The sequence below is a fragment of the Gnatocerus cornutus genome, unplaced genomic scaffold, assembly GCF_029298725.1.
Source record: "Gnatocerus cornutus isolate USDA-ARS CGAHR unplaced genomic scaffold, icGnaCorn1.1 ctg00000093.1, whole genome shotgun sequence".
In the NCBI taxonomy this organism is placed as follows: Eukaryota; Metazoa; Arthropoda; class Insecta; order Coleoptera; family Tenebrionidae; genus Gnatocerus; species Gnatocerus cornutus.
Window position 1 is genome coordinate 346710 of NW_028275436.1, and position 12781 is coordinate 359490.

The following is a 12781-nucleotide window of genomic DNA, read 5'->3' on the forward strand; positions in this document are numbered from 1 at the left end:
CAACGGCTGAATTGCAAGAAAACCGCAGAATTCTGCACGAAATCATCAAAATTCTTACAGAAAACCGCATTTTTCGATGCAAATCGACGATTTCTCGCCGATTTTCGTTGTTTTCTGGCTTGAATTCGCAAAGAAGAGCACGAAATCTACAAAATCATCACTTTTTACCTAGATTCTACGGCTGAATTGCAAGAAAACAGCAGAATTCTGCACGAAATCATCAAAATTCTTAGAGAAAACTGCATATTTCGATGCAAAACAACGATTTCTCGCCGATTTTCGTTGTTTTCTATCTTGAATTCGCCAAGAAGAGCACGAAATCTACAAGATCATGACTTTTTACCAAGATTCAACGGCTGAATTGCAAGTAAACAGCAGAATTCTGCACGAAATCGTCAAAATTCTTAGAGAAAACCGCATATTTCGATGCAAAACGACGATTTCTCGCCGATTTTCGTTGTTTTCTGGCTTGAATTCGCAAAGAAGAACACGAAATCTACAAAATCATAACTTTTTACCAAGATTCAACGGCTGAATTGCAAGAAAACAGCAGAATTCTGCACGAAATCATCAAAATTCTTAGAGAAAACCGCATGTTTCGATGCAAAACGACGATTTCTCGCCGATTTTCGTTGTTTTCTGGCTTGAATTCGCAAAGAAGAGCACGAAATCTACAAAATCATCACTTTTTACCAAGATTCAACGGCTGAATTGCAAGAAAACAGCAGAATTCTGCACGAAATCATCAAAATTCTTAGAGAAAACCGCATATTTCGATGCAAAACGACGATTTCTCGAAGATTTTCGTTGTTTTCTATCTTGAATTCGCAAAGAAGAGCACGGAATCTACAAAATCATGACTTTTTACCAAGATTCAACGGCTGAATTGCAAGAAAACAGCAGAATTCTGCACGAAATCATCAAAATTCTTACAGAAAACCGCATATTTCGATGCAAAACGACGATTTCTCGCCGATTTTCGTTGTTTTCTGGCTTGAATTCGCAAAGAAGAGCACGAAATCTACAAAATCATAACTTTTTACCAAGATTCAACGGCTGAATTGCAAGAAAACAGCAGAATTCTGCACGAAATCATCAAAATTCTTACAGAAAACCGCATTTTTCGATGCAAAACGACGATTTCTCGCCGATTTTCGTTGTTTTCTGGCTTGAATTCGCAAAGAAGAGCACGAAATCTACAAAATCATGACTTTTTACCAAGATTCAACGGCTGAATTGCAAGAAAACAGCAGAATTCTGCACGAAATCATCAAAATTCTTAGAGAAAACTGCATATTTCGATGCAAAACAACGATTTCTCGCCGATTTTCGTTGTTTTCTATCTTGAATTCGCCAAGAAGAGCACGAAATCTACAAGATCATGACTTTTTACCAAGATTCAACGGCTGAATTGCAAGAAAACAGCAGAATTCTGCACGAAATCATCAAAATTCTTACAGAAAACCGCATATTTCGATGCAAAACGACGATTTCTCGCCGATTTTCGTTGTTTTCTGGCATGAATTTGCAAAGAAGAGCACGAAATCTACAAAATCATGACTTTTTACCAAGATTCAACGGCTGAATTGCAAGAAAACAGCAGAATTCTGCACGAAATCATCAAATTTCTTAGAGAAAACCGCATATTTCGATGCAAAACGACGTTTTCTCGCTGATTTTCGTTGTTTTCTATCTTGAATTCGCAAAGAAGAGCACGAAATCTACAAAATCATGACTTTTTACCAAGATTCAACGGCTGAATTGCAAGAAAACAGCAGAATTCTGCACGAAATCATCAAAGTTCTTACAGAAAACCGCATATTTCGATGCAAAACGACGATTTCTCGCCGATTTTCGTTGTTTTCTGGCTTGAATTTGCAAAGAAGAGCACGAAATCTACAAAATCATCACTTTTTACCAAGATTCAACGGCTGAATTGCAAGAAAACAGCAGAATTCTGCACGAAATCATCAAAATTCTTAGAGAAAACCGCATATTTCGATGCAAAACGACGATTTCTCGCCGATTTTCGTTGTTTTCTATCTTGAATTCGCAAAGAAGAGCACGAAATCTACAAAATCATGACTTTTTACCAAGATTCAACGGCCGAATTGCAAGAAAACAGCAGAATTCTGCACGAAATCATCAAAATTCTTACAGAAAACCGCATATTTCGATGCAAAACGACGATTTCTCGCCGATTTTTGTTGTTTTCTGGCTTGAATTCGCAAAGAAGAGCACGAAATCTACAAAATCATGACTTTTTACCAAGATTCAACGGCTGAATTGCAAGAAAACAGCAGCATCAAAATTCTTAGAGAAAACTGCATATTTCGATGCAAAACAACGATTTCTCGCCGATTTTCGTTGTTTTCTATCTTGAATTCGCCAAGAAGAGCACGAAATCTACAAAATCATGACTTTTTACCTAGATTCAACGGCTGAATTGCAAGAAAACAGCAGAATTCTGCACGAAATCATCAAAATTCTTACAGAAAACCGCATATTTCGATGCAAAACGACGATTTCTCGCCGATTTTCGTTGTTTTCTGGCTTGAATTTGCAAAGAAGAGCACGAAATCTACAAAATCATGACTTTTTACCAAGATTCAACGGCTGAATTGCAAGAAAACAGCAGAATTCTGCACTAAATCATCAAAATTCTTACAGTAAACCGCATTTTTCGATGCAAAACGACAATTTCTCGGCGATTTTCGTTGTTTTCTGGCATGAATTTGCAAAGAAGAGCACGAAATCTACAAAATCATGACTTTTTACCAAGATTCAACTGCTGAATTGCAAGAAAACAGCAGAATTCTGCACGAAATCATCAAAATTCTTAGAGAAAACCGCATATTTCGATGCAAAACGACGATTTCTCGCCGATTTTCGTTGTTTTCTATCTTGAATTCGCCAAGAAGAGCACGAAATCTACAAAATCATGACTTTTTACCTAGATTCAACGGCTGAATTGCAAGAAACAGCAGAATTCTGCACGAAATCATCAAAATTCTTACAGAAAACCGCATATTTCGATGCAAAACGACGATTTCTCGCCGATTTTCGTTGTTTTCTGGCTTGAATTCGCAAAGAAGAGCACGAAATCTACAAAATCATGACTTTTTACCAAGATTCAACGGCTGAATTGCAAGAAAACAGCAGAATTCTGCACGAAATCATCAAAATTCTAACAGAAAACCGCATATTTCGATGCAAAACGACGATTTCTCGCCGATTTTCGTTGTTTTCTAGCATGAATTTGCAAAGAAGAGCACGAAATCTACAAAATCATGACTTTTTACCAAGATTCAACGGCTGAATTGCAAGAAAACAGCAGAGTTTCGACGATTTCTCGCCGATTTTCGTTGTTTTCTGGCTTGAATTTGCAAAGAAGAGCACGAAATCTACAAAATCATCACTTTTTACCAAGATTCAACGGCTGAATTGCAAGAAAACAGCAGAATTCTGCACGAAATCATCAAAATTCTTAGAGAAAACTGCATATTTCGATGCAAAACAACGATTTCTCGCCGATTTTCGTTGTTTTCTATCTTGAATTCGCCAAGAAGAGCACGAAATCTACAAAATCATGACTTTTTACCAAGATTCAACGGCTGAATTGCAAGAAAACAGCAGAATTCTGCACGAAATCGTCAAAATTCTTAGAGAAAACCGCATATTTCGATGCAAAACGACGATTTCTCGCCGATTTTCGTGGTTTTCTGGCTTGAATTTGCAAAAAAGAGCACGAAATCTACAAAATCATGACTTTTTACCAAGATTCAACGGCTGAATTGCAAGTAAACAGCAGAATTCTGCACGAAATCATCAAAATTCTTACAGAAAACCGCATATTTCGATGCAAAACGATTATTTCTCGCCGATTTTCGTTGTTTTCTGGCTTGAATTCGCAAAGAAGAGCACGAAATCTACAAAATCATGCCTTTTTACCAAGATTCAACGGCTAAATTGCAAGAAAACAGCAGAATTCAGCACGAAATCATCAAAATTCTTACAGAAAACCGCATATTTCGATGCAAAACGACGATTTCTCGCCGATTTTCGTTGTTTTTTGGCTTGAATTCGCAAAGAAGAGCACGAAATCTACAAAACCATGACTTTTTACCAAGATTCAACAGCTGAATTGCAAGAAAACCGCAGAATTCTGCACGAAATCATCAAAATTCTTACAGAAAACCGCATTTTTCGATGCAAATCGACGATTTCTCGCCGATTTTCGTTGTTTTCTGGCTTGAATTCGCAAAGAAGAGCACGAAATCTACAAAATCATGACTTTTTACCAAGATTCAACGGCAGAATTGCAAGAAAACAGCAGAATTCTGCACGAAATCATCAAAATTCTTACAGAAAACCGCATATTTCGATGCAAAACAACGATTTCTCGCCGATTTTCGTTGTTTTCTGGCTTGAATTCGCAAAGAAGAGCACGAAATCTACAAAATCATCACTTTTTACCAAGATTCTACGGCTGAATTGCAAGAAAACAGCAGAATTCTGCACGAAATCATCAAAATTCTTACAGAAAACCGCATATTTCGATGCAAAACGACGATTTCTCGCCGATTTTCGTTGTTTTTTGGCTTGAATTCGCAAAGAAGAGCACGAAATCTACAAAACCATGACTTTTTACCAAGATTCAACGGCTGAATTGCAAGAAAACCGCAGAATTCTGCACGAAATCATCAAAATTCTTACAGAAAACCGCATTTTTCGATGCAAATCGACGATTTCTCGCCGATTTTCGTTGTTTTCTGGCTTGAATTCGCAAAGAAGAGCACGAAATCTACAAAATCATGACTTTTTACCAAGATTCAACGGCAGAATTGCAAGAAAACAGCAGAATTCTGCACGAAATCATCAAAATTCTTACAGAAAACCGCATATTTCGATGCAAAACAACGATTTCTCGCCGATTTTTGTTGTTTTCTGGCTTGAATTCGCAAAGAAGAGCACGAAATCTACAAAATCATGACTTTTTATCGGCGAGAAATCGTTGTTTTGCATCGAAATATGCAGTTTTCTCTAAGAATTTTGATGATTTCGTGCAGAATTCTGCTGTTTTCTTGCAATTCAGCCGTTGAATCTTGGTAAAAAGTCATGATTTTGTAGATTTCGTGCTCTTCTTTGCGAGTTCAAGCCAGAAAACAACGAAAATCGGCGAAAAAAACGTCGTTTTGCATCGAAATATGCGGTTTTCTGTAAGAATTTTGATGATTTCGTGCAGAATTCTGCTGTTTTCTTGCAATTCAGCCGTTGAATCTTGGTAAAAAGTCATGAATTTGTAGATTTCGTGCTCTTCTTTGCGAATTCAAGCCAGAAAACAACGAAAATCGGCGAGAAATCGTCGTTTTGCATCGAAATATGCGGTTTTCTGTAAGAATTTTGATGATTTCGTGCAGAATTCTGCTGTTTTCTTGCAATTCAGCCGTTGAATCTTGGTAAAAAGTCATGATTTTGTAGATTCCGTGCTCTTCTCTGCGAATTCAAGATAGAAAACAACGAAAATCAGCGAGAAATCGTCGTTTTGCATCGAAATATGCGGTTTTCTCTAAGAATTTTGATGATTTCGTGCAGAATTCTGCTGTTTTCTTGCAATTCAGCCGTTGAATCTTGGTAAAAAGTCATGATTTTGTAGATTTCGTGCTCTTCTTTGCGAATTCAAGCCAGAAAACCACGAAAATCGGCGAGAAATCGTCGTTTTGCATCGAAATATGCGGTTTTCTCTAAGAATTTTGATGATTTCGTGCAGAATTCTGCTGTTTTCTTGCAATTCAGCCGTTGAATCTTGGTAAAAAGTGATAATTTTGTAGATTTCAACATCTGAATTGCAAGAAAACAGCAGAATTCTGCACGAAATCATCAAAATTCTTACAGAAAACCGCATATTTCGATGCAAAATGACGATTTCTCGCCGATTTTCGTTGTTTTCTCGCTTGAATTCGCAAAGAAGAGCACGAAATCTACAAAATCATGACTTTTACTAAGATTCAACGGCTGAATTGCAAGAAAACAGCAGAATTCTGCACGAAATCATCAAAATTCTTACAGAAAACCGCATATTTCCATGCAAAACGACGATTTCTCGCCGATTTTCGTTGTTTTCTCGCTTGAATTCGCAAAGAAGAGCACGAAATCTACAAAATCATGACTTTTACCAAGATTCAACGGCTATATTGCAAGAAAACAGCAGAATTCTGCACGAAATCATCAAAATTTTTAGAGAAAACCGCATATTCCGATGCAAAACGACGATTTCTCGCTGATTTTCGTTGTTTTCTATCTTGAATTCGCAAAGAAGAGCACGAAATCTACAAAATCATGACTTTTTACCAAGATTCAACGGCTGAATTGCAAGTAAACAGCAGAATTCTGCACGAAATCGTCAAAATTCTTAGAGAAAACCGCATATTTCGATGCAAAACGACGATTTCTCGCCGATTTTCGTTGTTTTCTGGCTTGAATTCGCAAAGAAGAGCACAAAATCTACAAAATCATCACTTTTTACCAAGATTCAACGGCTGAATTGCAAGAAAACAGCAGAAATCTGCACGAAATCATCAAAATTCTTAGAGAAAACCGCATATTTCGATGCAAAACGACGATTTCTCGCCGATTTTCGTTGTTTTCTGGCTTGAATTCGCAAAGAAGAGCACGAAATCTACAAAATCATCACTTTTTACCAAGATTCAACGGCTGAATTGCAAGAAAACAGCAGAATACTGCACGAAATCATCAAAATTCTTAGAGAAAACCGCATATTTCGATGCAAAACGACGATTTCTCGCCGATTTTCGTTGTTTTCTGGCTTGAATTCGCAAAGAAGAGCACGAAATCTACAAAATCATCACTTTTTACCAAGATTCTACGGCTGAATTGCAAGAAAACAGCAGAATACTGCACGAAATCATCAAAATTCTTACAGAAAACCGCATATTTCGATGCAAAACAACGATTTCTCGCCGATTTTCGTTGTTTTCTGGCTTGAATTCGCAAAGAAGAGCACGAAATCTACAAAATCATCACTTTTTACCAAGATTCTACGGCTGAATTGCAAGAAAACAGCAGAATTCTGCACGAAATCATCAAAATTCTTACAGAAAACCGCATATTTCGATGCAAAACGACGATTTCTCGCCGATTTTCGTTGTTTTCTGGCTTGAATTTGCAAAGAAGAGCACGAAATCTACAAAATCATCACTTTTTACTAAGATTCTACGGCTGAATTGCAAGAAAACAGCAGAATTCTGCACGAAATCATCAAAATTCTTACAGAAAACCGCATATTTCGACGCATAACAACGATTTCTCGCCGATTTTCGTTGTTTTCTGGCTTGAATTCGCAAAGAAGAGCACGAAATCTACAAAATCATCACCTTTTACCAAGATTCTACGGCTGAATTGCAAGAAAACAGCAGAATTCTGCACGAAATCATCAAAATTCTTACAGAAAACCGCATATTTCGACGCATAACAACGATTTCTCGCCGATTTTCGTTGTTTTCTGGCTTGAATTCGCAAAGAAGAGCACGAAATCTACAAAATCATGACTTTTTACCAAGATTCAACGGCTGAATTGCAAGAAAACAGCAGAATTCTGCACGAAATCATCAAAATTCTTACAGAAAACCGCATTTTTCGATGCAAATCGACGATTTCTCGCCGATTTTCGTTGTTTTCTGGCTTGAATTCGCAAAGAAGAGCACGAAATCTACAAAATCATGACTTTTTACCAAGATTCAACGGCTGAATTGCAAGAAAACAGCAGAATTCTGCACGAAATCATCAAAATTCTTACAGAAAACCGCATATTTCGATGCAAAACGACGATTTCTCGGCGATTTTCGTTGTTTTCTGGCATGAATTTGCAAAGAAGAGCACGAAATCTACAACATCATGACTTTTTACCAAGATTCAACTGCTGAATTGCAAGAAAACAGCAGAATTCTGCACGAAATCATCAAAATTCTTAGAGAAAACCGCATATTTCGATGCAAAACGACGATTTCTCGCTGATTTTCGTTGTTTTCTGTCTTGAATTCGCAAAGAAGAGCACGAAATCTACAAAATCATGACTTTTTACCAAGATTCAACGGCTGGATTGCAAGTAAACAGCAGAATTCTGCACGAAATCGTCAAAATTCTTAGAGAAAACCGCATATTTCGATGCAAAACGACGATTTCTCGCCGATTTTCGTTGTTTTCTGGCTTGAATTCGCAAAGAAGAGCACGAAATCTACAAAATCATGACTTTTTACCAAGATTCAACGGCTGAATTGCAAGAAAACAGCAGAATTCTGCACGAAATCATCAAAATTCTTACAGAAAACCGCATTTTTCGATGCAAAACGACGATTTCTCGCCGATTTTCGTTGTTTTCTGGCTTGAATTCGCAAAGAAGAGCACGAAATCTACAAAATCATAACTTTTTACCAAGATTCAACGGCTGAATTGCAAGAAAACAGCAGAATTCTGCACGAAATCATCAAAATTCTTACAGAAAACCGCATATTTCGATGCAAAACAACGATTTCTCGCCGATTTTCGTTGTTTTCTGGCTTGAATTCGCAAAGAAGAGCACGAAATCTACAAAATCATCACTTTTTACCAAGATTCAACGGCTGAATTGCAAGAAAACAGCAGAATTCTGCACGAAATCATCAAAATTCTTACAGAAAACCGCATATTTCGATGCAAAACGACGATTTCTCGCCGATTTTCGTTGTTTTCTGGCTTGAATTCGCAAAGAAGAGCACGAAATCTACAAAATCATCACTTTTTACTAAGATTCTACGGCTGAATTGCAAGAAAACAGCAGAATTCTGCACGAAATCATCAAAATTCTTACAGAAAACCGCATATTTCGACGCATAACAACGATTTCTCGCCGATTTTCGTTGTTTTCTGGCTTGAATTCGCAAAGAAGAGCACGAAATCTACAAAATCATCACCTTTTACCAAGATTCTACGGCTGAATTGCAAGAAAACAGCAGAATTCTGCACGAAATCATCAAAATTCTTACAGAAAACCGCATATTTCGATGCAAAACGACGATTTCTCGCCGATTTTCGTTGTTTTCTGGCTTGAATTTGCAAAGAAGAGCACGAAATCTACAAAATCATGACTTTTTACCAAGATTCAACGGCTGAATTGCAAGAAAACAGCAGAATTCTGCACGAAATCATCAAAATTCTTACAGAAAACCGCATATTTCGATGCAAAACGACGATTTCTCGCCGATTTTCGTTGTTTTGTGGCTTGAATTCGCAAAGAAGAGCACGAAATCTACAAAATCATGACTTTTTACCAAGATTCAACGGCTGAATTGCAAGAAAACCGCAGAATTCTGCACGAAATCATCAAAATTCTTACAGAAAACCGCATTTTTCGATGCAAATCGACGATTTCTCGCCGATTTTCGTTGTTTTCTGGCTTGAATTCGCAAAGAAGAGCACGAAATCTACAAAATCATGACTTTTTACCAAGATTCAACGGCTGAATTGCAAGAAAACAGCAGAATTCTGCACGAAATCATCAAAATTCTTACAGAAAACCGCATATTTCGATGCAAAACGACGATTTCTCGGCGATTTTCGTTGTTTTCTGGCATGAATTTGCAAAGAAGAGCACGAAATCTACAACATCATGACTTTTTACCAAGATTCAACTGCTGAATTGCAAGAAAACAGCAGAATTCTGCACGAAATCATCAAAATTCTTAGAGAAAACCGCATATTTCGATGCAAAACGACGATTTCTCGCTGATTTTCGTTGTTTTCTGTCTTGAATTCGCAAAGAAGAGCACGAAATCTACAAAATCATGACTTTTTACCAAGATTCAACGGCTGAATTGCAAGTAAAAAGCAGAATTCTGCACGAAATCGTCAAAATTCTTAGAGAAAACCGCATATTTCGATGCAAAACGACGATTTCTCGCCGATTTTCGTTGTTTTCTGGCTTGAATTCGCAAAGAAGAGCACGAAATCTACAAAATCATGACTTTTTACCAAGATTCAACGGCTGAATTGCAAGAAAACAGCAGAATTCTGCACGAAATCATCAAAATTCTTAGAGAAAACTGCATATTTCGATGCAAAACAACGATTTCTCGCCGATTTTCGTTGTTTTCTATCTTGAATTCGCCAAGAAGAGCACAAAATCTACAAAATCATGACTTTTTACCTAGATTCAACGGCTGAATTGCAAGAAAACAGCAGAATTCTGCACGAAATCATCAAAATTCTTACAGAAAACCGCATATTTCGATGCAAAACAACGATTTCTCGCCGATTTTCGTTGTTTTCTATCTTGAATTCGCCAAGAAGAGCACTAAATCTATAAAATCATGACTTTTTACCTAGATTCAACAGCTGAATTTCAAGAAAACAGCAGAATTCTGCACGAAATCATCAAAATTCTTACAGAAAACCGCATATTTCGATGCAAAACGACGATTTCTCGCCGATTTTCGTTGTTTCCTGGCTTGAATTCGCAAAGAAGAGCACGAAATCTACAAAATCATGACTTTTTACCAAGATTAAACGGCTGAATTGCAAGAAAACAGCAGAATTCTGCACGAAATCATCAAAATTCTTACAGAAAACCGCATATTTCGATGCAAAACGACGATTTCTCGCTGATTTTCGTTGTTTTCTATCTTGAATTCGCAAAGAAGCGCACGAAATCTACAAAATCATGACTTTTTACCAAGATTCAACGGCTGAATTGCAAGTAAACAGCAGAATTCTGCACGAAATCGTCAAAATTCTTAGAGAAAACCGCATATTTCGATGCAAAACGACGATTTCTCGCCGATTTTCGTTGTTTTCTGGCTTGAATTCGCAAAGAAGAGCACGAAATCTACAAAATCATCACTTTTTACCAAGATTCAACGGCTGAATTGCAAGAAAACAGCAGAATTCTGCACGAAATCATCAAAATTCTTACAGAAAACCGCATATTTCGATGCAAAACGACGATTTCTCGCTGATTTTCGTTGTTTTCTATCTTGAATTCGCAAAGAAGCGCACGAAATCTACAAAATCATGACTTTTTACCAAGATTCAACGGCTGAATTGCAAGTAAACAGCAGAATTCTGCACGAAATCGTCAAAATTCTTAGAGAAAACCGCATATTTCGATGCAAAACGACGATTTCTCGCCGATTTTCGTTGTTTTCTGGCTTGAATTCGCAAAGAAGAGCACGAAATCTACAAAATCATCACTTTTTACCAAGATTCAACGGCTGAATTGCAAGAAAACAGCAGAATTCTGCACGAAATCATCAAAATTCTTAAAGAAAACCGCATATTTCGATGCAAAACGACGATTTCTCGCCGATTTTCGTTGTTTTCTGGCTTGAATTCGCAAAGAAGAGCACGAAATCTACAAAATCATCACTTTTTACCAAGATTCAACGGCTGAATTGCAAGAAAACAGCAGAATTCTGCACGAAATCATCAAAATTCTTAGAGAAAACCGCATATTTCGATGCAAAACGACGATTTCTCGCTGATTTTCGTTGTTTTCTATCTTGAATTCGCAAAGAAGAGCACGGAATCTACAAAATCATGATTTTTACCAAGATTCAACGGCTGAATTGCAAGAAAACAGCAGAATTCTGCACGAAATCATCAAAATTCTTACAGAAAACCGCATATTTCGATGCAAAACGACGATTTCTCGCCGATTTTCGTTGTTTTCTGGCTTGAATTCGCAATGAAGAGCACGAAATCTACAAAATCATGAATTTTTACCAAGATTCAACGGCTGAATTGCAAGAAAACAGCAGAATTCTGCACGAAATCATCAAAATTCTTACAGAAAACCGCATTTTTCGATGCAAAACGACGATTTTTCGCCGATTTTCGTTGTTTTCTGGCTTGAATTCGCAAACAAGAGCACGAAATCTACAAAATCATGACTTTTTACCAAGATTCAACAGCTGAATTGCAAGAAAACAGCAAAATTCTGCACGAAATCATCAAAATTCTTACAGAAAACCGCATATTTCGATGCGAAACAACGATTTCTTGCCGATTTTCGTTGTTTTCTGGCTTGAATTCGCAAAGAAGAGCACGAAATCTACAAAATCATCACTTTTTACCAAGATTCTACGGCTGAATTGCAAGAAAACAGCAGAATTCTGCACGAAATTATCAAAATTCTTACAGAAAACCGCATATTTCGATGCAAATCGACGATTTCTCGCCGATTTTCGTTGTTTTCTGGCTTGAATTCGCAAAGAAGAGCACGAAATCTACAAAATCATCACTTTTTACCAAGATTCTACGGCTGAATTGCAAGAAAACAGCAGAATTCTGCACGAAATCATCAAAATTCTTACAGAAAACCGCATATTTCGATGCAAAACAACGATTTCTCGCCGATTTTCGTTGTTTTCTGGCTTGAATTCGCAAAGAAAAGCACGAAATCTACAAAATCATCACTTTTTACCAAGATTCTACGGCTGAATTGCAAGAAAACAGCAGAATTCTGCACAAAATCATCAAAATTCTTACAGAAAACCGCATATTTCGATGCAAAACGACGATTTCTCGCCGATTTTCGTTGTTTTCTGGCTTGAATTCGCAAAGAAGAGCACGAAATCTACAAAATCATGATTTTTTACCAAGATTCAACGGCTGAATTGCAAGAAAACAGCAGGATTCTGCACGAAATCATCAAAATTCTTAGAGAAAACTGCATATTTCGATGCAAAACAACGATTTCTCGCCGATTTTCGTTGTTTTCTATCTTGAA